Source organism: Salvelinus fontinalis, unplaced genomic scaffold, assembly GCF_029448725.1.
Source record: "Salvelinus fontinalis isolate EN_2023a unplaced genomic scaffold, ASM2944872v1 scaffold_0080, whole genome shotgun sequence".
In the NCBI taxonomy this organism is placed as follows: Eukaryota; Metazoa; Chordata; class Actinopteri; order Salmoniformes; family Salmonidae; genus Salvelinus; species Salvelinus fontinalis.
In genome coordinates, this window is record NW_026600289.1 from 164,894 (window position 1) to 192,500 (window position 27,607).

A 27,607-nucleotide genomic window follows, 5' to 3' on the forward strand; every position below is an offset into this window, starting at 1 on the left:
TGTCCATTTTATGCTAAAAAGTATCTTACAAATTCTTATGAATGGGCAGAGTATTTAAATTGAACATATAGGAATTAAATTCCTTTAACACATACACACACAATGGACTCACACACACTGACAAACACACACACTGACACACACACTGGACTTATACACACTTGTCTCACACACACTGGACACACTGGACACACACACACACACACACACACACACTGGACTCATACACACTTGTCTCACACACACTGGACACATTGGACACACACACACACACACACACACACACACACACACACACACTGACACACATACACACTGGACACACACCTGACTCAAACACACTGGGGACACACACACACTGACAAACACACACACACACACAGGACACACATACACACTGGACACAAACCTGACTCATACACACTGGACACACACAGACACACACAGAACACACACACACACAAACTGGACACACAGACACACACTGACACACAAACAGGACACACACACTGACACACACACACACATACTGGACTCACACACACACACACACACACACACTGGACTCACACTGACACACACTGGACACACACACACATTAGGACACACACACTGGACTCATACACACTGACACTGACACACACTGGACACACACACACACACACACACACACACACACACACACATACATACAGGTTTATATCACCTACTGGGGACACCTGTTCTCACACCACATTCTGGGGACACCTGTTCTCACACCACATTCTGGGGACACCTGTTCTCACACCACATTCTGGGGACACCTGTTCTCTCACCACATTCTGGGGACACCTGTTCTCACACCACATTCTGGGGACACCTGTTCTCACACCACATTCTGGGGACACCTGTTCTCACACCACATTCTGGGGACACCTGTTCTCACACCACATTCTGGGGACACCTGTTCTCACACCACATTCTGGGGACACCTGTTCTCACACCACATTCTGGGGACACCTGTTCTCACACCACATTCTGGGGACACCTGTTCTCACACCACATTCTGGGGACACCACTTTCCTGACAACACGACGAAAACATAAAAAAATCAAAAACAATATATATAATGAATACAGTGAATGTTGCCGGGCGTTCTCTTTAGCATCAGATGCATCTCAACCTGCAAGGTGTGCTAACATGCTTGATAAATAAATGCTTTATAAATAGTGCATAAACTATTGTAAATTATTAACAGCATAAAGAAATATTAATGGGAATATATCAGTAAAATTAACAATAGTTATTTGTTTAGAGAGTCAAGGATATGTTTTGTATAATTCTACAGTCCTAGAAACACGTAGGCCTACAGCTTATTTCTGCTTCCCTGACAATAAAACTCTACAGTGGAATCCATTTGATCAACTATATTTATAGGTTCCATTAGTAATAGAGTTATAGTCATTAATAATAATACTATAACCAGCCAGGAGATTAGTTATAGTCATTAATAATAACACTATAACCAGCCAGGTGATTAGTAATAGAGTTATAGTCATTAATAATAACACTATAACCAGCCAGGTGATTAGTTATAGTCATTAATAATAACACTATAACCAGCCAGGTGATTAGTAATAGAGTTATAGTCATTAATAATAATACTATAACCAGCCAGGTGATTAGTTATAGAGTTATAGTCATTAATAATAACACTATAACCAGCCAGGTGATTAGTTATAGAGTTATAGTCATTAATAATAACACTATAACCAGCCAGGTGATTAGTTATAGAGTTATAGTCATTAATAATAACACTATAACCAGCCAGGTGATTAGTTATAGAGTTATAGTCATTAATAATAACACTATAACCAGCCAGGTGATTAGTAATAGAGTTATAGTCATTAATAATAACACTATAACCAGCCAGGTGATTAGTTATAGTCATTAATAATAATACTATAACCAGCCAGGTGATTAGTAATAGAGTTATAGTCATTATTAATAATACTATAACCAGCCAGGTGATTAGTTATAGAGTTATAGTCATTAATAATAACACTATAACCAGCCAGGTGATTAGTTATAGAGTTATAGTCATTAATAATAACACTATAACCAGCCAGGTGATTAGTTATAGTCATTAAAAATAACACTATAACCAGCCAGGTGATTAGTAATAGAGTTATAGTCATTAATAATAACACTATAACCAGCCAGGTGATTAGTAATAGAGTTATAGTCATTAATAATAACACTACAACCAGCCAGGTGATTAGTAATATAGTTATAGTCATTAATAATAATACTATAACCAGCCAGGTGATTAGTAATAGAGTTATAGTCATTAATAATAATACTATAACCAGCCAGGTGATTAGTAATATAGTTATAGTCATTAATAATAATACTATAACCAGCCAGGTGATTAGTAATATAGTTATAGTCATTAATAATAATACTATAACCAGCCAGGTGATTAGTAATAGTCAATAATAATAATACTATAACCAGCCAGGTGATTAGTTATAGTCATTAATAATAATACTATAACCAGCCAGGTGATTAGTTATAGTCATTAATAATAATACTATAACCAGCCAGATTATTAATAATAGAGTTATTGTCATTAATAATAACACTATAACCAGCCAGGTGATTAGTAATAGAGTTATAGTCATTAATAATAATACTATAACCAGCCAGGTGATTAGTTATAGTCATTAATAATAATACTATAACCAGCCAGGTGATTAGTTATAGTCATTAATAATAATACTATAACCAGCCAGGTGATTAGTAATAGAGTTATAGTCATTAATAATAACACTATAACCAGCCAGGTGATTAGTTATAGTCATTAATAATAATACTATAACCAGCCAGGTGATTAGTTATAGAGTTATAGTCATTAATAATAACACTATAACCAGCCAGGTGATTAGTAATAGAGTTATAGTCATTAATAATAACACTATAACCAGCCAGGTGATTAGTAATAGAGTTATAGTCATTAATAATAACACTATAACCAGCCAGGTGATTAGTTATAGTCATTAATAATAATACTATAACCAGCCAGGTGATTAGTTATAGAGTTATAGTCATTAATAATAACACTATAACCAGCCAGGTGATTAGTAATAGAGTTATAGTCATTAATAATAACACTATAACCAGCCAGGTGATTAGTTATAGAGTAATAGTCATTAATAATAACACTACAACCAGCCAGGTGATTAGTAATAGAGTTATAGTCATTAATAATAACACTATAACCAGCCAGGTGATTAGTAATAGAGTTATAGTCATTAATAATAACACTATAACCAGCCAGGTGATTAGTAATAGAGTTATAGTCATTAATAATAACACTATAACCAGCCAGGTGATTAGTAATAGAGTTATAGTCATTAATAATAACACTATAACCAGCCAGGTGATTAGTAATAGAGTAATAGTCATTAATAATAACACTATAACCAGCCAGGTGATTAGTTATAGTCATTAATAATAACACTATTACCAGCCAGGTGATTAGTAATAGAGTTATAGTCATTAATAATAACACTATAACCAGCCAGGTGATTAGTTATAGAGTTATAGTCATTAATAATAACACTATAACCAGCCAGGTGATTAGTAATAGAGTTATAGTCATTAATAATAATATTATAACCAGTCAGGTGATTAGTAATATAGTTATAGTCATTAATAATAATATTATAACCAGTCAGGTGATTAGTAATAGAGTTATAGTCATTAATAATAACACTATAACCAGCCAGGTAATTAGTAATAGAGTTATAGTCATTAATAATAACACTATAACCAGTCAGGTGATTAGTAACATAGTTATAGTCATTAATAATAACACTATAACCAGCCAGGTGAATAGTAATAGAGTAATATCATTAATAATAACACTATAACCAGCCAGGTGATTAGTAATAGAGTTATAGTCATTAATAATAACACTATAACCAGACAGGTGATTAGTTATAGAGTAATATCATTAATAATAACACTATAACCAGCCAGGTGATTAGTAACATAGTTATAGTCATTAATAATAACACTATAACCAGCCAGGTGAATAGTAATAGAGTAATATCATTAATAATAACACTATAACCAGCCAGGTGAATAGTAATAGAGTAATATCATTAATAATAACACTATAACCAGCCAGGTGATTAGTAATAGAGTTATAGTCATTAATATTAACACTATAACCAGCCAGGTGATTAGTAATAGAGTTATAGTCATTAATAATAACACTATAACCAGCCAGGTGATTAGTTATAGTCATTAATAATAACACTATAACCAGACAGGTGATTAGTTATAGTCATTAATAATAACACTATAACCAGCCAGGTGATTAGTAATAGAGTTATAGTCATTAATAATAATACTATAACCAGCTAGGTGATTAGTAATAGAGTTATAGTCATTAATAATAATACTATAACCAGCCAGGTGATTAGTAATAGAGTTATAGTCATTAATAATAACATTATAACCAGCCAGGTGATTAGTAATAGAGTTATAGTCATTAATAATAATACTATAACCAGCCAGGTGATTAGTAATAGAGTTATAGTCATTAATAATAATACTATAACCAGCCAGGTGATTAGTAATAGAGTTATAGTCATTAATAATATCACTATAACCAGCCAGGTGATTAGTTATAGAGTTATAGTCATTAATAATAACACTATAACCAGCCAGGTGATTAGTACTAGAGTTATAGTCATTAATAATAACACTATAACCAGCCAGGTGATTAGTTATAGAGTTATAGTCATTAATAATAACACTATAACCAGCCAGGTGATTAGTTATAGAGTTATAGTCATTAATAATAACACTATAACCAGCCAGGTGATTAGTACTAGAGTTATAGTCATTAATAATAACACTATAACCAGCCAGGTGATTAGTAATAGAGTTATAGTCATTAATAATAACACTATAACCAGCCAGGTGATTAGTTATAGAGTTATAGTCATTAATAATAACACTATAACCAGCCAGGTGATTAGTAACAGAGTTATAGTATTAATAAAGTCCAGTTACAGCTTCTAACAGAAACTAACAGATAATAATATTAATACTTTAACCAGGTGAATTTATTTATTCCTAAACAAACGGAGCGTATGTGCATGAACAATTGTAAAGGATTAATTGCATAAAGATATATTTGTGTAAATATATTCATGACAAGATATAAAAACAGTCACTTGCTGATTGAATCAGACACTATTGTGCCCTTATACCCTTTACACATGAATCAATCACGTCTTCTCTTTAAGTTTCGGGTCCACAGTCAGCTTCGGGGATTTGTGTGAGCAAGCCCCAAAAACAAATCAGTTGCACTGCAAACAGTTTTCATGGGCCTTGTTTCCTGTGCACCTGCCAACTTGACATTATGTCTTATTTTTATGGTTTAAAATAAAGGCTCCCGCCTTGTTCACTATTCCGAGAAGGCTCGTCTTCTTTGCAGTCAACAAGTCTGCCAGGGGTAATTAATGTGAAGAAGTTGACCATGGTCATATTCCTGCCTTTGTCCACGAGTTTCAACACCAGTCTCTGACCCGCTGGCCTGGTTTCATCTTTCACCAGATAGGGAAAGCCATTGAGCAAGTACTTGGTTTCGACCTCGGCGCAAACAAAAACTTAACTGAAATCACATGCACCATTATTCGTTTATTTCTGTTTGATGGCGCCCATTCATCAATTAACAACAGAATAGCATATTTTAATGTTACGTTTATTATGTAACTAGTTTTTGCTTAGTAGCCAGAGCTATGCTGCCGAGTGGTCATGAGCTGAAACAGGGACAGCACGAATATTCTTGGAAAAAGTTACATTTGAAAAAAAGAGCTGCACCTCTTGAATTCAGTTATTTATCAAAGGTAAGTGTCATCAAAGGTACGTGTCATAAAAGGTACGTGTCATAAAAAGTGCAGAATAGGCTTTTTCAGATACTATGTAGAAATCACAATGTTTTACCTGCATGTGGCGGATTTGATAAAGCGATGCGCCCATCTCTTCATGTACAATTTGACAAATAATAGGCCTAATATATTGTCCCTCATCCGACTGCCAATGTAAACGTGTCTACAGGCTAACTCTTATGTGTGAACATGTGGTATCGTTTCAGGTGTAGTTTCAATGCGCCGGCTGATCAGGTTGTCTGACATCGATTGTTTCCCGCCCAATATGAATTATTTAGAAGGCCTACTGCAACATTTAAAATGTTCTTATTTACAATAAATGTGATAAATATTAAAGAGAGTTGTAGTAAATAAAACAGTCCCATAACTGTTTTTTACAAAGTAAAATGTAAAAGTAATGGTATCAACCCACAAGTCATGCGGTCAAATTATTTGCTGCTGATAAATAGGCATAACAAACTCATCAATACACTATTGTTCAAATTAATTCAACCTCTTCACCCTCCTAATCACTCAGGCCTAATTTAAATGTAATTGTGAAGGTGCACAATTATCTCACCATTCATGAGTTTGTCACTCAGTCAGGAGAGTTGCATCAGCACCTGGCTGGGTACCAACTTCCTACAGCACATTGTCTTGGTGGATTCAGTTTGTCACTCAGTCAGGAGAGTTGCATCAGCACCTGGCTGGGTACCAACTTCCTACAGCACATTGTCTCGGCGGATTAAGTTTTAAGTGTGAAAAAGGCTCTAAATACTTTTGCTTGAGATTTCAAAATTCTGACAAATGAACAGTGTAAAATACAAACATTCTGGAAAAGTCAGGGAAGGAGGAGGTCAGATTTTTTTATTTACAAAATCAAACAAACAGGGAGGCGGGCAGGCAGGAAGAGGGACAGACGGGCGGGCAGGCAGGAAGAGGGACAGACGGGCGGGCAGGCAGGAAGAGGGACAGACGGGCGGGCAGACAGGAAGAGGGACAGACGGGCGGGCAGACAGGAAGAGGGACAGACGGGCGGGCAGACAGGAAGAGGGACAGACGGGCGGGCAGGCAGGAAGAGGGACAGACGGGCGGGCAGGCAGGAAGAGGGACAGACGGGCGGACAGGCAGGAAGAGGGACAGACGGGCGGACAGGCAGGAAGAGGGACAGACGGGCGGACAGGCAGGAAGAGGGACAGACGGGCGGGCAGGCAGGAAGAGGGACAGACGGGAGGACAGGCAGGAAGAGGGACAGACGGGCGGGCAGGCAGGAAGAGGGACAGACGGGCGGGCAGGCAGGAAGAGGGACAGACGGGCGGGCAGGCAGGAAGAGGGACAGACGGGCGGACAGGCAGGAAGAGGGACAGACGGGTGGACAGGCAGGAAGAGGGACAGACGGGCGGACAGGCAGGAAGAGGGACAGACGGGTGGACAGGCAGGAAGAGGGACAGACGGGCGGACAGGCAGGAAGAGGGACAGACGGGCGGACAGGCAGGAAGAGGGACAGACGGGCGGACAGGCAGGAAGAGGGACAGACGGGCGGACAGGCAGGAAGAGGGACAGACGGGCGGGCAGGCAGGAAGAGGGACAGACGGGCGGACAGGCAGGAAGTGGGACAGACGGGCGGACAGGAAGGAAGAGGGACAGACGGGAGGACAGGCAGGAAGAGGGACAGACGGGAGGACTTTTTTTATTTCACCTTTATTTAACCAGGTAGGCTAGTTGAGAACAAGTTCTCATTTGCAACTGCGACCTGGCCAAGATAAAGCATAGCAGTGTGAACAGACAACACAGAGTTACACATGGAGTAAACAATAAACAAGTCAATAACATGGTAGAAAAAAAAAGAGAATCTATATACAATGTGTGCAAAAGGCATGAGGTAGGCAATAAATCGAATAATTACAATTTAGCAGATTAACACTGGAGTGATAAATCATCAGATGATCATGTGCAAGAAGAGATACTGGTGTGCAAAAGAGCAGAAAAGTAAATAGATAAAAGCAGTATGGGGGGTGAGGTAGGTAAATTGGGTGGGTAGTTTACAGATGGACTATGTACAGCTGCAGCGATCGGTTAGCTGCTCGGATAGCAGATTTTTAAAGTTGTTGAGGGAGATAAAAGTCTCCAACTTCAGAGATTTTTGCAATTCGTTCCAGTCGCAGGCAGCAGAGAACTGGAAGGAAAGGCGTCCAAATGAGGTTTTGGCTTTAGGGATGATCAGTGAGATACACCTGCTGGAGCGCGTGTTGCAGGTGGGTGTAGCCATCGTGACCAGTGAACTGAGATAAGGCGGCACTTTACCTAGCATAGCCTTGTAGATGACCTGGAGCCAGTGGGTCTGACGACGAACATGTAGCGAGGGCCAGCCGACTAGGGCATACAGGTTGCAGTGGTGGGTCGTATAAGGTGCTTTAGTAACAAAACGAATGGCACTGTGATAAACTGCATCCAGTTTGCTGAGTAGAGTATTGGAAGCTATTTTGTAGATGACATCGCCGAAGTCGAGGATCGGTAGGATAGTCAGTTTTACTAGGGTAAGTTTGGCGGCGTGAGTGAAGGAGGCTTTGTTGCGGAATAGAAAGCCGATTCTTGCTTTGATTTTGGATTGGAGATGTTTGATATGAGTCTGGAAGGAGAGTTTGCAGTCTAGCCAGACACCTAGGTACTTATAGATGTCCACATATTCTAGGTCGGAACCGTCCAGGGTGGTGATGCTAGTCGGGCGTGCGGGTGCAGGCAGCGAGCGGTTGAAAAGCATGCATTTGGTTTTACTAGCGTTTAAGAGCAGTTGGAGGCCACGGAAGGAGTGTTGTATGGCATTGAAGCTCGTTTGGAGGTTAGATAGTACAGTGTCCAAGGAAGGGCCGGAAGTATATAGAATGGTGTCGTCTGCGTAGAGGTGGATCAGGGAATCGCCCGCAGCAAGAGCAACATCATTGATGTATACAGAGAAAAGAGTCGGCCCGAGAATTGAACCCTGTGGTACCCCCATAGAGACTGCCAGAGGACCGGACAACATGCCCTCCGATTTGACACACTGAACTCTGTCTGCAAAGTAGTTGGTGAACCAGGCAAGGCAGTCATTAGAAAAACCGAGGCTACTGAGTCTGCCGATAAGAATATGGTGATTGACAGAGTCGAAAGCCTTGGCCAGGTCGATGAAGACGGCTGCACAGTAATGTCTTTTATCGATGGCGGTTATGATATCGTTTAGTACCTTGAGCGTGGCTGAGGTGCACCCATGACCGGCTCGGAAACCGGATTGCACAGCGGAGAAGGTACGGTGGGATTCGAGATGGTCAGTGATCTGTTTGTTGACTTGGCTTTCGAAGACCTTAGATAGGCAGGGCAGGATGGATATAGGTCTGTAACAGTTTGGGTCCAGGGTGTCTCCCCCTTTGAAGAGGGGGATGACCGCGGCAGCTTTCCAATCCTTGGGGATCTCAGATGATACGAAGGAGAGGTTGAACAGGCTGGTGATAGGGGGTGCGACAATGGCGGCGGACAGTTTCAGAAATAGGGGGTCCAGATTGTCAAGCCCAGCTGATTTGTATGGGTCCAGGTTTTCCAGCTCTTTCAGAACATCTGCTATCTGGATTTGGGTAAAGGAGAAGCTGGGGAGGCTTGGGCGAGTAGCAGCGGAGGGGACGGGGCTGTTGGCAAAGGTTGGAGTCGCCAGGAGGAAGGCATGGCCAGCCATTGAGAAATGCTTGTTGAAGTCTTCGATTATCACGGATTTATCGGTGGTGACCGTGTTACCTAGCCTCAGTGCAGTGGGCAGCTGGGAGGAGGTGCTCTTGTTCTCCATGGACTTTACAGTATCCCAGAACTTTTTGGAGTTAGAGCTACAGGATGCAAATTTCTGCTTGAAAAAGCTGGCCTTTGCTTTCCTGACTGACTGCGTGTATTGGTTCCTGACTTCCCTGAACAGTTGCATATCGCGGGGGCTCTTCGATGCTATTGCAGTTCGCCACAGGATGTTTTTGTGCTGGTCGAGGGCAGTCAGGTCTGGAGTGAACCAGGGGCTATATCTGTTCTTGGTTCTGCATTTTTTGAACGGAGCATGCTTGTCTAATATGGTGAGGAAGTAACATTTAAAGAATGACCAGGCATCCTCAACTGACGGGATGAGGTCAATATCCTTCCAGGGAACCCGGGCCAGGTCGATTAGAAAGGCCTGCTCGCAGAAGTGTTTTAGGGAGCGTTTGACAGTGATGAGGGGTGGTCGTTTGACCGCGGACCCGTGGCGGATATAGGCAATGAGGCAGTGATCACTGAGATCTTGATTGAAGACAGCAGAGGTATATTTGGAGGGCAGGTTGGTCAGGATAATGTCTATTAGGGTGCCCATGTTTACGGATTTAGGGTTGTACCTGGTGGGTTCCTTGATGATTTGTGTGAGATTGAGGGCATCAAGCTTGGATTGTAGGACTGCCGGGGTGTTAAGCATATCCCAGTTTAGGTCACCTAACAGAACAAACTCTGAAGCTAGATGGGGAGCGATCAATTCACAGATGGTGTCCAGGGCACAGCTGGGAGCTGAGGGGGGTCGGTAGCAGGCGGCAACAGTGAGAGACTTATTTCTGGAGAGATTAATTTTTAAAATTAGAAGTTCGAACTGTTTGGGCATAGACCTGGAAAGTATGACAGAACTTTGCAGGCTATCTCTGCAGTAGATTGCAACTCCTCCCCCTTTGGCAGTTCTATCTTGACGGAAAGTGTTATAGTTGGGTATGGAAATCTCAGAATTTTTGGTGGCCTTCCTAAGCCAGGATTCGGACACGGCAAGGACATCAGGGTTGGCAGAGTGTGCTAAAGCGGTGAGTAAGGCAAACTTAGGGAGGAGGCTTCTGATGTTGACATGCATGAGGCCAAGGCTTTTTCGATCACAGAAGTCAACAAATGAGGGTGACTGGGGACATGCAGGGCCTGGGTTTACCTCCACATCACCCGAGGAACAGAGGAGTAGTAGGATGAGGGTGCGGCTAAAGGCTATCAAAACTGGTCGCCTAGAGCGTTGGGGACAAAGAATAAAAGGAGCAGTTTTATGGGCGTGGTAGAATAGATTCTGGGCATAATGTGCAGACAGGGGTATGGTGGGGCGTGGGTACAGCGGAGGCAAGCCCAGGCACTGGGTGATGATAAGAGAGGTTGTATCTCTGGACATGCTGGTCTCAATGGGTGAGGTCACCGCATGTGTGGGGGGTGGGACGAAGGGGGTATCAGAGGTACGGAGAGTGGAACTACGGGGTCCATTGCAAACCAAAACAATGATAGCTAGCCTGAACAACAGTATGCAAGGCATATTGATATTTGAGGGAGACATACAATAAGGCATAAAGTGATTGCAGGTCTTGATTGGGAGAGCTAGCTAAAACAACAGGTGAGATAACAGCAGCTAGTCAGTTAACACAGCAGCAGCAGGTAAAAATGGCGACGGCTAGGCAGAGAGGGTCGGATTAACTACACACAGATCCTGAGTTAAAGCACAGAGCCGACAGATAAAACACAAATAAACGGAATGGAGTACCGTGAATTAATGGACAGTCAAGCAAGCATCAGCTATGTAGCCAAGTGATCATAGTGTCCAGGGGGCAGCCGTAGATGGAGTAGTGAGGCCTCCACTAAGCTAGCCCGCGGCGTAAGATTGTTCGATAGACCTGTTCAGATAGCAGCCGATATGCTCAAGACAGCTAACGATTAGCGGGCCGCAGTTAGCATATGGGCGTTCAGGTTACGTCGCGATGGAGGGGCCAGTTGAATAACTCCCTCGGGCAGATAACGTCGGTATCCCAGTCGTGAAGGCCCGGTGGGGCTCCGCATCGGCAGTAAAACGGGTCCGGATAGGTAATTGTAGCCCAGGAGTGGCTGATGGAACTCTTCAGCTGGCTAGCTCCGGGATAATTGGTGTTTGCTCCGGAATTGATGTTAGCCAATAGTCACTCGGATAGCAGCTAGTTAGCTGCAAGATCCAGGTGTAAATGTCCAGAGATTGCGGTAAAAATCCGGGGATATGGAGAGAAAATAGGTCTGGTATGCTCTGGTCTGAGTCGCGTTGTACAAAACTGGCAATAGTTTTCAGAGCTAAAGGATAGCTGATAAGCGCTAGCTGTGGTTAGCTGAACTACTCACGTTAGCTTGTGAGCTGGCTAACTTCTGGCTAGATGAATAACTCCCTCGGGCAGATAACGTCGGTATCCCAGTCGTGAAGGCCCGGCGGGGCTCCGCATCGGCAGTAAAACGGGTCCGGATAGGTGATAGTAGCCCAGGAGTGGCTGATGGAACTCTTCAGCTGGCTAGCTCCGGGATAATTGGTGTTTGCTCCGGAATTGATGTTAGCCAATAGTCACTCGGATAGCAGCTAGTTAGCTGCAAGATCCAGGTGTAAATGTCCAGAGCTTGCGGTAAAAATCCGGGGATATGGAGAGAAAATAGGTCTGGTATGCTCTGGTCTGAGTCGCGTTGTACAAAACTGGCAATAGTTTTCAGAGCTAAAGGATAGCTGATAAGCGCTAGCTGTGGTTAGCTGAACTACTCACGTTAGCTTGTGAGCTGGCTAACTACTGGCTAGCTTCTGTTGTAGATTTCGGATACGAGGTGAATAATACCTTTGAGGAGAAAAAAGCAGATCCGCACCACATTTGGTGAGGTAGGTTGCAGGAGAGTGTTTTGAAGTTGAGTTTTTAAGAATAAAAAATATATATATAAAAAGAAATGCGAAGAAAAATATATAAAAAATATATACACGGGACAGGACGAGGACAAAGGACATCTGACTGCTACGCCATCTTGGACTATATCTTTTACATAGGCAGGAAGAGGGACAGACGGGCGGGCAGGCAGGAAGAGGGACAGACGGGCGGGCAGGCAGGAAGAGGGACAGACGGGCGGACAGGCAGGAAGAGGGACAGACGGGAGAACAGGCAGGAAGAGGGACAGCCTGGCGGACAGGCAGGAAGAGGGACAGACGGGCGGGCAGGCATACAGACACGTAGAAATAAGGGTACAGTATAGTTCCCTGGAGTACAAAAATATCAAATGTACATTCAGAGATATCTATGCTGCTCTCACTTTCACTTTCTGTTCCTGGCACATACTCATCTTCTGTTATTTCAATGCTGCTGATTGAGTCTTCAGAATCATATCCAAGCATTTGTTTGAGCTGAAATCATCAAATCAAATCAGAATTGACACATTTGTTTTACTGAATAGATTGTCTGATCACTGAAAACCTGACCTGTTTCACTCCAACATATCAACTCTTACATACTAAACCAATAGCTGTACAATCATGTCCTGATGATTTGTAATCATTCCATTACCTATTTTGTAGGCTAATGCTCAGTACACACCCACAATCCCGTGGGGCAGAAAGAGCCAAAGAACCCTTTTAGGTTCTAGATAGCCGTGTATATAAAGGATATCCACAGATGTTGTCCTGAGCTTAGGGGAGGGTAGCAATCTGTTGTTCTGCCCCTGAACAAGGCAGTTAACCCACTGTTCAGGAGCTGACTAAGGGGAGGGTAGCAATCTGTTGTTCTGCCCCTGAACAAGGCAGTTAACCCACTGTTCAGGAGCTGACTAAGGGGAGGGTAGCAATCTGTTGTTCTGCCCCTGAACAAGGCAGTTAACCCACTGTTCAGGAGCTGACTAAGGGGAGGGTAGCAATCTGTTGTTCTGCCCCTGAACAAGGCAGTTAACCCACTGTTCAGGAGCTGACTAAGGGGAGGGTTTAAACACTTTCCCATGCTTGTTCAAGTTGGAATCTGATCCATCCGTGTCCATCCTGTTCTGAAAGGGTTGGGAGTTGTCATTCTGCAACGCGTCAATGAGCTGAAATCAGTCAAACAAGGCAAACAAAATAAACCTACGCGGCACAGAAATACTTAAATACTATTAGCTCCTTTAACGTTGAGGTACAATCCAACAAATATTACCATAAAACACGACAAGTAACCAAGCACGGACACACTAATAGCCAAAAACATTCACACAAATATTAAATACAACAATATTCCTAAAGAATAATGTGTGTGTAGATTGTGTGTGTTCGAGTGTGAGAGTGGACATGTTTAACTATACTTGTGGGGACCAGAAGTCCACGCAAGAATAGCAAACTGACAACCATTGGACCAACTGGGGACATTTGCAGGTCCCGACAAGGAATATGGCTGTTTCTAGGGGGTTTAGGGTTACAATCAGCATTAGAATACAATGACTTACACAAACAATACAACTAAAGAATAATGTGGGTGTTACAATCAGCATTACAATACAATGACTTACACAAACAATACAACTAAAGAATAATGTGGGTGTTACAATCAGCATTAGAATACAATGACTTACACAAACAATACAACTAAAGAATAATGTGGGTGTAGAGTGTGTGTGTTAGTGTCACAGACTGTGTCTGCCATTACACAGTCCCTAATGTGCCATGAGATGTTGTTTTATACATTTTTTGAAAGATCATTTTGCTTTAAAAAAATATATTTTTTAAATCCCAGCAGAAATAAATCTGATATTTAGTAACAAAATGAGCCCTTGCTCAATATTATCCAATGGGAGAATCTCTTTTCTTATAGCCCTGCCCATTAAGTGCTGTCAATCAATATCAGTAACATACCAGTTACTGCCAATCGGAGCTGCTAACAGGGGTACAAGGGTCTGTCTGCCTGCCTATTGGCTCTTTCAACGCGGATAGACCACACTGCCTGAACATGCTTTGGCTAAACTCAGCTGTGACTTAAAAAACAATGGACTCAGCTATGACTATCATAAACTTTATCCGATCAACATTTATCCTTCAACATGGCTCGTTTCGTAGTCTGCTGAGCATCATGATCTACTTCTACATAATGATGTTAGGTAGCTGAGTAAGGGTAGGCCTAATGCTCTCAAGAGAGTATGAGAGTTTATAGGGAGGAGATAATTGCATTTCTCTGCAATTGCCGCCACAACAAACCCAACACATACTAGTGTAAATGCTTGATGAGGAGTTTGTAGCTGAGGTTTGTTTATTGAGTGACATCAATCACTTGGACTTAATTTGGGACTACAGAGGAGGGATAAAACAGTTATTGACATGATTGACTGCTTTTCTTTTTTCCTCTGATATGAGCCCCCCCCAAAACCTTTTCCCTACAGTGGGTAACTATAGAAGGCTGGCTGGACAATACAGTGGGTAACTATAGAAGGCTGGCTGGACAATACAGTGGGTAACTATAGAAGGCTGGGCTGGACAATACAGTGGGTAACTATAGAAGGCTGGCTGGACAATACAGTGGGTAACTATAGAAGGCTAGGCTGGACAATACAGTGGGTAACTATAGAAGGCTGGGCTGGACAATACAGTGGGTAACTATAGAAGGCTGGGCTGGACAATACAGTGGGTAACTATAGAAGGCTAGGCTGGACAATACAGTGGGTAACTATAGAAGGCTGGCTGGACAATACAGTGGGTAACTATAGAAGGCTGGGCTGGACAATACAGTGGGTAACTATAGAAGGCTGGGCTGGACAATACAGTGGGTAACTATAGAAGGCTGGCTGGACAATACAGTGGGTAACTATAGAAGGCTGGCTGGACAATACAGTGGGTAACTATAGAAGGCTAGGCTGGACAATACAGTGGGTAACTATAGAAGGCTGGCTGGACAATACAGTGGGTAACTATAGAAGGCTGGCTGGACAATACAGTGGGTAACTATAGAAGGCTGGCTGGACAATACAGTGGGTAACTATAGAAGGCTGGGCTGGACAATACAGTGGGTAACTATAGAAGGCTAGGCTGGACAATACAGTGGGTAACTATAGAAGGCTGGCTGGACAATACAGTGGGGAACTATAGAAGGCTGGGCTGGACAATACAGTGGGTAACTATAGAAGGCTGGGCTGGACAATACAGTGGGTAACTATAGAAGGCTGGCTGGACAATACAGTGGGTAACTATAGAAGGCTGGCTGGACAATACAGTGGGTAACTATAGAAGGCTGGCTGGACAATACAGTGGGTAACTATAGAAGGCTGGCTGGACAATACAGTGGGTAACTATAGAAGGCTGGCTGGACAATACAGTGGGTAACTATAGAAGGCTGGGCTGGACAATACAGTGGGTAACTATAGAAGGCTGGGCTGGACAATGGAAAAGGTCAAGGAAGAAAAATGGCAAGCAAACGTTGGCTAAGCTGGGGAGGCAGGTAGCCTAGTGGTTAGAGTGTAGGGACGGCAGGTAGCCTAGTGGTTAGAGTGTAGGGACGGCAGGTAGCCTAGTGGTTAGAGTGTAGGGACGGCAGGTAGCCTAGTGGTTAGAGTGTAGGGACGGCAGGTAGCCCAGTGGTTAGAGCGTTGGACTAGTAACCGAAAGGTTGCAAGATTGAATCCCCGAGCTGACAAGGTAAAAATCTGTCGTTCTGCCCCTGAACAAGGCAATTAACCCACTGTTCCTAGGCCGTCATTGAAAATAAGAATTTGTTCTTTATTAACTGACTTGACGAGTTAAATAAAAGTTTAAAAAGTTGTTTTTAATACAAATAAGCTGGAGCACTAGCGCCAGCCCATAGCAAATGAATGGAATCAAACACTCGCAAAGCCCGTTTTGACTGGAGTGAAGCTTGGAGATCAATTTCACCTAAATGGCACCAAAGAAATGTATCCCTTTTTATTTTACCACTACAATCTGTTCTTATGACGAAACTGAAAAATAACAACCCGTGTAGAAAGTAAACAGCTGCACCTCGATGGTGCCAGGTGTGCTGATGTCTGCATAACGAGGAAGGAAGAAAAAAATAGCTATTTCTGGCTAGCGGTCAATGATATACACATTGTAACTTTGCAACAAGATTTGATGATTTTAGTCTCCCCACAAAGGTGATGCAGTTTGTTAGGGACCCTTTCTATACTGATGCAGTTTGCTAGGGACCCTTTCTATACTGATGCAGTTTGCTAGGGACCCTTTCTATACTGATGCAGTTTGCTAGGGACCCTTTCTATACTGATGCAGTTTGTTAGGGACCCTTTCTATACTGATGCAGTTTGTTAGGGACCCTTTCTATACTGATGCAGTTTGTTAGGGACCCTTTCTATACTGATGCAGTTTGTTAGGGACCCTTTCTATACTGATGCAGTTTGCTAGGGACCCTTTCTATACTGATGCAGTTTGTTAGGGACCCTTTCTATACTGATGCAGTTTGTTAGGGACCCTTTCTATACTGATGCAGTTTGTTAGGGACCCTTTCTATACTGATGCGGGGCGAGACGTGTCTGCAAAAGCTGACTTATTTTATTTAGTAAACATTTTCTTAACTCTATTTCTTGAACTGCATTGTTGGTTAAGGGCTTGTAAGTAAGCACCTGTTTTATTCGGCGCATGTGACAAATAAAACTTGATGTTGATTCGCACGGGACTAGTACTTTCAGGTGACCAAAAAACATTAGGTTATTCTGGTTGGAATTAAAAATGACTGACATGGCAGATTTAGACAGGACACAAATTACATATATGTTGTTTTGTGCTCGGGCACATAATTACATTACCCGACCTCCCCCCGTAAATCAACTTGTCGTCCTTAGCAGACACAAAAATACAAACATTAGGAGTTATTGTATTGTGCTAGTCAATTATTACATAGCAGGACAGGGTCTCCAAAAAATGATTGTTCTATCAGCCTGTGATGTGTGTGTTGTAAAGTGCCTTGCTGATGGGCACAACGGCAGTAGGTAGTATACGGTGATATTGAAGCCCGGTGGGTTACCGGTGTATCCCTGTGTACTACCTACTGCTGTTTTGCCTTTGAGCAAGGGACTTCACCCCTAAGTGCTCTGCTCTGCCACAGCCCCTGTTCTGCTCCCAGCCTGTGACCAACAGGCAAAATAGTCAGACATCTATGCACTAAGAGACTGTTTTTGTAGAAACTGACAAACCCCTGGATGCTGAAACATAATCAACATTTTTAAAACACTGAAAAATCCCCTCAAATCAAAAAACGTGATCTAATGCATTGTATACATCTGGGGACCTACTGTATAAGAAAGCACACAGGAAATGCCTGGTGTAGCGTTTAGTTTTGAACATCCTATTCTGGTCAGATGCAGGACTGAACTTTTCAGGAGAAGAGCAAATCCCTCATTAGTTGGGCTACTAAATGAGCCCACAAGAGCCTAACTACTGAGTTCTTATTGATAAGGTTTTTATTTCATGTATTTGAATGTATTGTATATTTAGTTAACTCTTGATGTATGTAACAAGTGCACTGCATTCCAGTGCAATTGATGTTAGACTATAAATGTGTATTTGTGAAAGTGAAATAGTAAATGTGATAATAGAAAAAAATAAACTCATATTGATCTATGACTTTAGTAAAGTTCTTACCATAGGTTTTGGGCTGGACGACAATTCAGTTTTGATGACCTGAATTAAGTGAACCAAGACAACAATTAGACATCAATTACATCTTAGTAGTTAAGAGACACTGTCTGCATCACAACATATTGCATGACAGGGTAGTGAATTGCTCATCCTCCCGGCTCTTCCAAGATGGGTGGTAATTTCATCTAGCATCTTTAAAAAAAAAAAAAGTTCCTCACCTGTGTTCTCCATGGCCAGTCTGAATCACCGTAACTATAAGTCAACTCTTCGCCAGCTGCAATATCTCGAGTCGCGAAGAGGCACAAGTGTGGCTCATCGTTTGCTTGTATGGCCTTCATTTTGAGATTGAGTCTTTAGTGATCATTGCATATTGTGCATATTGTGCAAATGCCACCAACCATTTAAATGTCTGTCTCCATTTTAATGTTGTTGCTTTTTTTTAGATCTCAAAAGGCATTAATATGTTTATTTTGTTCTCATCAATCCTACTTACCACCATGTTCTTCCTTTCCATTGAACATCGAAAAGAAACACCTTTGCAGAATCATTGTAGTGATCAGCTCGGACCTCGCCCTCCTGTTGTGTAAGCAGTTCACCTCGGTACTCCACAACAAAGTCTCCTTTGGATATGAATTCAGTGGCAAAAACTCCCCGTCCTTAGCAGACACAAAATACAAACATTAGGAGATATTGCATTGTGCTTGTCAATTATTACAGAGAATAATCACTGTCTGGAGGTCCACTCCGGTCACATGATCACCCCATTCAACTTGCCAAGCTTCTCCAAAAACAACTGTTCTCATAAAATGACCTCACACTGTCTAAAAGTGATCTCACACATATCACTGCCAATCAAAATGAGGTTCAGGTGTGCAGCAGGGGGTTTAGGGAGGGGGATGCGCTGCTCTGTCTTTCAAGAGGCTAGATTCAGTTGTCACTCTTACTTTGTCTTCTAAACCAATGATTCGTTTTCAAGGTGGGCCTTTTCAGGTGGAAGGAGATTTCAGATGGAGCATCGTGTGACTGTAGTGGACCTTTAAGAATCCTATGACCATAATACAAAGACATGGCAAGCTATTCCTTTAAACCTTTTTTCCTGGGTGACTGTGCCCATATATCCCAATTCACTGTTTCCCACTAACCTCTAAAATGTACATCTGATTCGTCTAATTCATAGCTGTCATATTTAGGACTGTCAGAAATATATTCAATCTTCACCTTCCCTTTAAAGATATTGATAAAACGCTGGTAAAGTACTGGTTTATCAATGTTTGATCTGATGTGATGCTCTGCATCCTCCATGGGCCGGAGTCGCCTGGTAGATCTCTCCGTCAGGCCAACTCAAATCCTTAATCTGTGGAATAAAGCAGACATTATAAACTGGGTAGTTTGGGTCCTGGATGTTGATTGGCTGAAACTGTGGTATATTTAAGAAATAAGGCACCTCGGGGGTTTGTGGTATATGGCCAATATACCAAGGTTAAGGGCTGTAACCAGGCAGGCACTCCGCGTTGCCTCTTACGTAAGAACAGTCCTCAACCTTTCCTTGTGCTTTACTGCTTAACTATACCAAGGCTGTCAGACAATCAACATTCATGGCTTAACCTACAATTTATAAGAGACATAATGTATGTTTGTTAGATGACTACAAAACAAGCACGTTAGAAGCAGTAAAAAATTCCATCTGTGACTTTCCCTCTTCCACTCTGCTATGAGATGCAAGGTGGGGTGCACAACACCTGGTTTCCAGCCAGCCAACTTTAGCTCGCTAAACTAACACCATCTAATGTTATCAAACTGCTACCTACTCAAGTTCATCTATGGGGATCACGTGTCCCATTTAGCTGTCTATGCATGCTACTTATAACCACACTGATAGAATTGACTGAAATAGCTAGCCATAAAATATCAGTCTCTTTATCAACAGTTATGTTAACTAATCAAGCTACCCGCCCAAATGTCAACAAAATTGGCTCACTAGTGCATTAGCTAGATAGTGAGCGAACATTAGCACTAGCAACAAACAAGCTAACTAGGCTAACATAGTTCATAAACCAATACAACGATTTATGGTGGTGGAATTGTACTACAGCATGAAAATAACTTTCCATATCATTTCAATTCTTGAAAATATGATATTGCTCACCTTTCTTTTAGGAACAGCGGGGAGCTGCAGATGGGCCGCCCGGTGTTAACGGACGAGCTTCTCCAGATGAAAGTGATTTTCCCTCTCTGGCTCTGCGCGGTAAAGTGGAGTGGGGGAGGGGAATCACAACGTGGGGACAGAGATAGTCATATAGGGGACGTGTCACCACAGTGGTGTGTGTGCATCTGTCAAGGCGCTGGAATCCTATACAATCGACATGACTGATGTTGATATTTCACTTGTGTAGTAAATATTCTATAGACCTAAGAAATAGGCTAATACATTGCAAAATGAATGCATTTCCCTAGGCCTATAGGTCATAGGAAACTTCAAGACACCAAAATGTACATTTTAAGGATTCAGAAATTGTATTGATTGATCCAGAAACACATAGGAATAAGGTCAATAGGCCTTGGCTATTTTCTGACATAGGAAGGGCTGGCTTACCTGGGCTATTGCCCCTGGGCCCCGGAGAAATAAAAAAATATACAGTATGTAGTATATATTTATTTTTTACTGCAACCGCCAACCACAGGGGCATTCAGGAGCCCACTCTCAATGAGTGTAGAGGCCTGCTGCTGCGGACACTTTGTTATTTGTCAGATGGGGAGGAGAGGAGGTAGGGGGGCCACTTGTTTAATTAATTTATAAATAAAAAAATATAAACTGCATAATAAATAAATGTGACTAGTAAAATGTGTGATTCAGGAGCTGGGACCAAGCCCGTAGGGGGCCCAAGGGGCAAAACAAATACAAAATAAATACTTTTTACAATTATTATTATTTTTTTAATCCAACCACAGGAGCCTGCTCTCAATGTTTAAAATACAACGGAGCATAATTTAGCCAAAGAGGATCAATAGTTTCTACAAAAATAACTATCAAAAAGACATACAGTACATTTACTGTATCTGCCAAAATAAAAGAAACACCAACATAAAGTGTATTAAACGCATAGTTAAAATGAAATTAAATCAAATTGTATTTGTCAACTGCATCAAACACAACAGGTGTAGGCATTACCTTGAAATGCTTACTTACAAACCCTTACTTACGTAAGCCTAGGAGTTGACGTCCCGATGGATAGGGATCAACCCGTAACGCTCGTAGTCCACGTTGTCAGACTGACCCCTTTCACGACGACTAAGCTCACGTGTTCTAAACATATCTAATCCGTAGGAGCTCCCTCTGTCTTTCAAAGCAGCTTCCGCAAGCTCCTTCTCGCAACGGAACATACGTTCCCTGGACACGCTCGCGGTGGCTCTCGTCATCTCCCTTCTCGGTCCTATCGGATAGCCCAAGGTGTCTGTACTGTCAAGCGTTTGATGTCTGGTTAACGATACCAACGTGCTTTCTCGTATACTTACAAAGTCCGTAGCTTATGAACCGAGCCTCCAGCATGTTCTGGATGCTGTTTAGAGCCTTATGTTGTCTGTGTAGCAACAGGCAGAACCTGCTGGGTAACCTAAACCGAAGTGAGGGTTATTACCACTACTACCGGGACGACAGCGACGATGAGGACAGCGACGACGACAGTGATACCATATACCCCACTACCCTATCACATGGAAAGACCAGCAGATTCACTGACATAGGGAGGCGAGTAGCACCTTCCTTTGTAAGTTCTAAATAGACAGTACACAGATAGATCCCTGTGCTGAATGAAATAGCTTCTGATTTCCTCTGGCGGTGATAACGGACCCTGGCCGCGTAGAACTAAGGCAGGGAATGCAACACAGAACCAGTGTCTACTGAGTAATCCACATAGATGGGCATCCGATCATAGGCAGTTCATTCTCAATTACTGTCACATCAATTGTCTTTCAAAATGTGGTGTCGCTGTCATCTTTCAAATAAACACAACCAAGATATAGGTATATGCAAGACATATTTTATTTCAAGGCAATAGATATATAAGGTTCGGCTGATACAAAAGGGTATACACATTACCCAGGTGTAATATGGTCAATTAAAGTAAGGTATAAAATCGTAAACACGTGACATTGAGAACATCACCATATTAATTTTTATCAGTCAGGGCCCATTGTCAAACAAGACCTAAAATAACCTTCAGGCATCATGTCACCACACGGTCCCACATGTAGACTCTTGTAGGCTGAGGTAACAATATACAAACATCATTGCTCTACTTTAAAGGAAGCTGTAACACTCTGTGGTTGTGGACATGTGAGTGAGACCAATACCATCATCGCCACTGTTGTGGTAGGAGCTAAACTCCTCAACAATATCGATGTAATTACCTCCTGAATTACCATCTGAGGGGCATGTGAACATGCTGTTGGCATTCCTGTCATTGAAACAGTAATTGCTATCATCTTTGGCCCGTTGCTGGGCCAGGTGAGGTGTTACTGTTTCCATCCCAATCCTGGTGGCCAACAAAGCTATGACATGGACCAAAGTAGGACCTTCACTAGGTTTACAATCTAACACCATGTTAAGCTGCCTGTCTGGTGGGGACCCGTACTGAGCTGTAAACCACCTACAAAGATAGAATCCCATTCTTCTAAACTCTATGCTCGAGGTGAGGTTTCTCAGTTTGTTGTCAACAACTGTGACTACCTTAGACTGCCCTCTCCTGGGCAACAAAGTGCACCACATAGTCAAAATGATCTGTTTCTTCAAGACAAAACAGCACCAATGAAACCTGTAGGACCCAAGTGACACATTGAACAATCTCGGTAAGGAGTCATCAGGTCCGATCAGCTTCTCCGTTCTGGGAAGGGGACGGGTTCCCACCACAACGTGATCCCAGAACCCAGGTACATGAGGGATACAGACATATCTGTAGGCCACCTCTTCTGGCATTGCTTTGCTTACCCAGTACCTGAAGGACATGGTGTCATTCACTGTGATGAGATGGTTGAACGCTGCGCGGGAAGAGAACACTGTCAGTCCAGCTACATGATCAGGGCTCGTCATTGTAGTATAACATAGACATAGACAGATATATCTATAAATGGAAATATACATACCTCTTCGCAGGGTGTCAACTCCAGAGGATTGCTCCTCATTCGTAATCAGCTGCACATGGACGTTGACCTCCTTGTCAGTCTTGAACTTATCATCTATGTTGAGTTCCAGATCCCAGTCTCCTACATTCTCCAGAGCAGGAAATTGGCAAGGGTGCTGGCTGTGGTGCTTACAGGGGCCCTTGTGGATGACATATTGTGTAGGCTACAACCACGTTGTTGACTGTAACACAGTGTGCATAATACACAGCCACAAGCACATTGTATGGGCCTGTTCAGCTGAATCAAGTAGGTGTTACATATGACCGCTCTGTTGAACTTCTTTTTACACGTGGCGCATATAATCAACTGTTTCATCACAGGGATTATCATCGCAATGGACGACACGGTAGCCCCGTCGCTGTACAGGTTATATCGGCTGGGACCAGGCACGGATTCTTCATAGGTGACAGCTGCTTCGGATTGTGGTGGTGTGGGGAACAATGTCCTTTGCGACTGTAAAGATGTCACTGGCTTGGGTTTGCACACGTTGAACCCTTGTATATCAACGGTCTGCTGTGGAGTTTCAGGCACTTGAGATGCTGGTTGTTGGGGATGTAGGACCCGGGCCTCCTGCTGCGGCACTTGATGAAACGTTTCCAGATGCACCTCAACCTGCTGGGGCTCTAGAGGCTGTGCCGACTGTTGTTGTTGAAAGACATATTCACCACAGACCCTCTCAAGAGCAGCCATGGAGTTGTCTGTGTACCCGAGAGGGGCCATGTCACCAATACAGGCGTTGAAGGTGTTGAGTTCCACATCTGTAGGCTGGGTTACCACATTACAGATGGCGCTTGAAGGTGGTTTCATAGTGGGAAGGGGATCGGTTGTAGCAGAAAATATTGAACCTGGACAAGAGTCAACGTTCCACTGTGGCCTACTGAAATGTGGCTCGGATGCTTGGGACACTTCACACTCTTGAAAGGCATTTGCATATTCCACATCGGTTAGCATATCATCCGGAACTCTCTCGGTACCCCTGTAACACAAGGCGGAAACAAGTCACCCCTCTACCCAAAGGCAATAGATTACTATTCAGTAATAACACAATGTGTGTGATAGTTACACTTACGTGACACATGTCATGCTATCCAGGGCAGCAGCAACCTCCTCTGATGTATCACACCCAGACATGGCTGTGATGCTATCCACGGCAGTCTGAAGCTCCTTTGAGGTAGCACATCCAGCCCTGTTTACGTGCTCTGTCGCAGAGACAACTTCATCAGCCCTATCTTGATAACCAGGCGCATCTAATACAATTGCATGGTCAACTCTACATTCAGGCACATTGTGAGACATTTCACATGTTTCACCAATAGGTTGTTGGAACGATGGTTCAGTTGTAGACTGGGGCTTGGGTACAGCAGACACTACCTCCTTGGTCCGAGTCTCATCAGAGTCTGGCTCCTCGGTCTGTGTCTCAGCAGATTCTGGGGTCTGAGTCTCTGCAGACACAGTCTCAGCAGACACTACATCATTGGCCTGAGTCTCATCAGAGTCTGGGGTCTGAGTCTCTGCAGACACAGTCTCAGCAGACACTACATCATTGGTCTGAGTCTCATCAGAGTCTGGCTCCTGGGTCTGAGTCTCATCAGAGTCTGGCTCCTTGGTCTGAGTCTCATCAGAGTCTGGCTCCTGGGTCTGAGTCTCATCAGAGTCTGGCTCCTGGGTCTGAGTCTCAGCAGACACTACATCATTGGTCTGAGTCTCATCAGAGTCTGGCTCCTGGGTCTGCGTCTCATCAGAGTCTGGCTCCTGGGTCTGCGTCTCATCAGAGTCTGGCTCCTGGGTCTGCGTCTCATCAGAGTCTGGCTCCTGGGTCTGCGTCTCATCAGAGTCTGGCTCCTGGGTCTGCGTCTCATCAGAGTCTGGGGTCTGAGTCTCTGCAGACACAGTCTCAGCAGACACTACATCATTGGCCTGAGTCTCATCAGAGTCTGGGGTCTGAGTCTCTGCAGACACAGTCTCAGCAGACACTACATCATTGGCCTGAGTCTCATCAGAGTCTGGCTCCTGGGTCTGAGACTCATCAGAGTCTGGCTCCTGGGTCTGCGTCTCAGCAGAGGTAGCCCCGGCTGGGGCCGACACAGGCTCTGTGTCATCTGTGGTGGGGGAATTAGGAACAGTGCATACCGTCCCAGAACAGGCAGCATCCTCTGTATACTGATACTCTGGCTCAGCAGATACACATGGTTCAGTATCAGGGTCTTGTTGGACTCCAGCCACTCTGGTACTTTTTTGTTTGATAGGTACACTATGTTTGACTGGAGAGGACACACTTTCCGCGACATGTTTGGGTACAGAATTGTGACAGTCCTCCTTGTCATCATCGCTAGTGTGAACAGAGTCACTGGAGGAACTTGTGTTGCTTTCATCTCCGCTATCATCTGCACCGGGTTCTGTAGGTACTTTAGCCCCGATTCCACTGCTGGAGTCATCGCTTTCATCTCCGCTATCATCTCCGCTATCATCTGCACCAGGTTCTCTAGGTACTTTAGCCCCGATTCCACTGCTGGAGTCATCGCTTTCATCTCCGCTATCATCTGCACCGGGTTCTGTAGGTACTTTAGCCCCGATTCCACTGCTGGAGTCATCGCTTTCATCTCCGCTATCATCTCCGCTATCATCTGCACCGGGTTCTGTAGGTACTTTAGCCCTGATTCCACTGCTGGAGTCATCGCTTTCATCTCCGCTATCATCTCCGCTATCATCTCCGCTATCATCTGCACCGGGTTCTCTAGGTACTTTAGCCCTGATTCCACTGCTGGAGTCATCGCTTTCATCTCCGCTATCATCTGCACCGGGTTCTCTAGGTACTTTAGCCCCGATTCCACTGCTGGAGTCATCGCTATCATCTCCGCTATCATCTGCACCGGGTTCTCTAGGTAGGTTAGCCTCCTCATTGGTAGCTGTGACATGGTGTAGAACCGCTGATGTGCTATTGTCTACTTCTTCACTGTTGTTTGGTCTCCTGTTGAACATCCAGGTCCTCTTTCTGTAACTCCCCTTAAGGCTGGACTGAGAACCAGGTTGATTGTAGGACATGTCGACCGCTCTATTCTTAATATTGTCCAGATCCCCACGTTTTTGATGTGGGCCAGTGGACGGTCTATGTGATGTAGGCATGCTGCGGCTTTGTGAAGCAAACCTGTTTTCATATCTGCCCATCTTTGCTGATGTGACGCTGCTACCAAGACCACCATTGCGGCCGCTGCTACAGGAGACTTCGGGACACAACCTTTGAGCATTAAGGCCTGTATTGGGTTCTTTGCTTCGCCTACGGTTGACAGAACTATGGGTCATGTCTCTGCTGCCGCTGGTGGTGTGAGCTCGGCTGTGGTCCCTGGGAGACTGGGCCCTGACGCTGTCCCTTGGGGGGTGGGACCGACGGCTGCCCCTGGTGGGCTGGGGCCGGCTGCTGACATTGTCATGATGTCTGTGTCTCTCACCAGTCTTGCGTTGTGTTTTGGCAGGTTGTCCTTCACAGGGATCCATTCCAGAGGTATACGGCGTTTCACCTTTGCTGTAGTAGGACATGACAAACGTTTTGTGGCCGTTTGTTGTACCGAGTTGGCGGTCCATCGTAACCCTTGGTCTTCGGTGACAGTCCTATGTCATGACTAACTTGTTGTAACCTGTTTTTGTCAGACCTACGTCTTAAGTCAAAGGGTTGGGGGTGTCTAGGGTACACAGGTACATTGTGTGGAACCAGAAGGTCGTGTTGATATGTGTTGTGGTCCTCTGTGTCATACAGCCTGTCATTAGAGGCTCTTTCATGCCACCTTCTCTGCTGTATGTTGTGCAAGGGAGAGGGTGTAGATTCCCTCAACTGTGTATATTCCTCAACTCTTAGGCCCATATTGGGATGCTGGTAGTACCATTCGCCTCTGTTATTGTATGTTGAATAAACGTCATGTGACATTCTATCTTTTGTTTCTAATTCTTGTTGTTTTGTAAAGTACTTCACACCATTTTCATGGTTCAGCTGCAAATATACACTGAATTTTCTACTGTCTGTGTAACTAATCTTATACATGTAGCTGAGGCTCCTCCTAAAAGCTTCAAGGCCGTTTGAAGTAATCACCACAAAGTGTCATCAGGTAGACTATATGTATCTTTCCTGTTTCACTGC

General features: G+C 43.5%; 1 long non-coding RNA gene across 1 annotated transcript; it reads right to left on the minus strand.

The window, feature by feature from the left end:
• Window positions 1–19,523: 19,523 nt before the first annotated feature.
• On the minus strand, window positions 19,524–21,729 carry LOC129842963 (uncharacterized). Its single transcript, XR_008757726.1, has 3 exons — window positions 21,502–21,729; window positions 20,447–20,538; window positions 19,524–19,654 (listed from the first exon to the last, which is right to left on the minus strand). It is a non-coding gene; the product is annotated as an uncharacterized LOC129842963 (long non-coding RNA).
• Window positions 21,730–27,607: the final 5,878 nt, after the last annotated feature.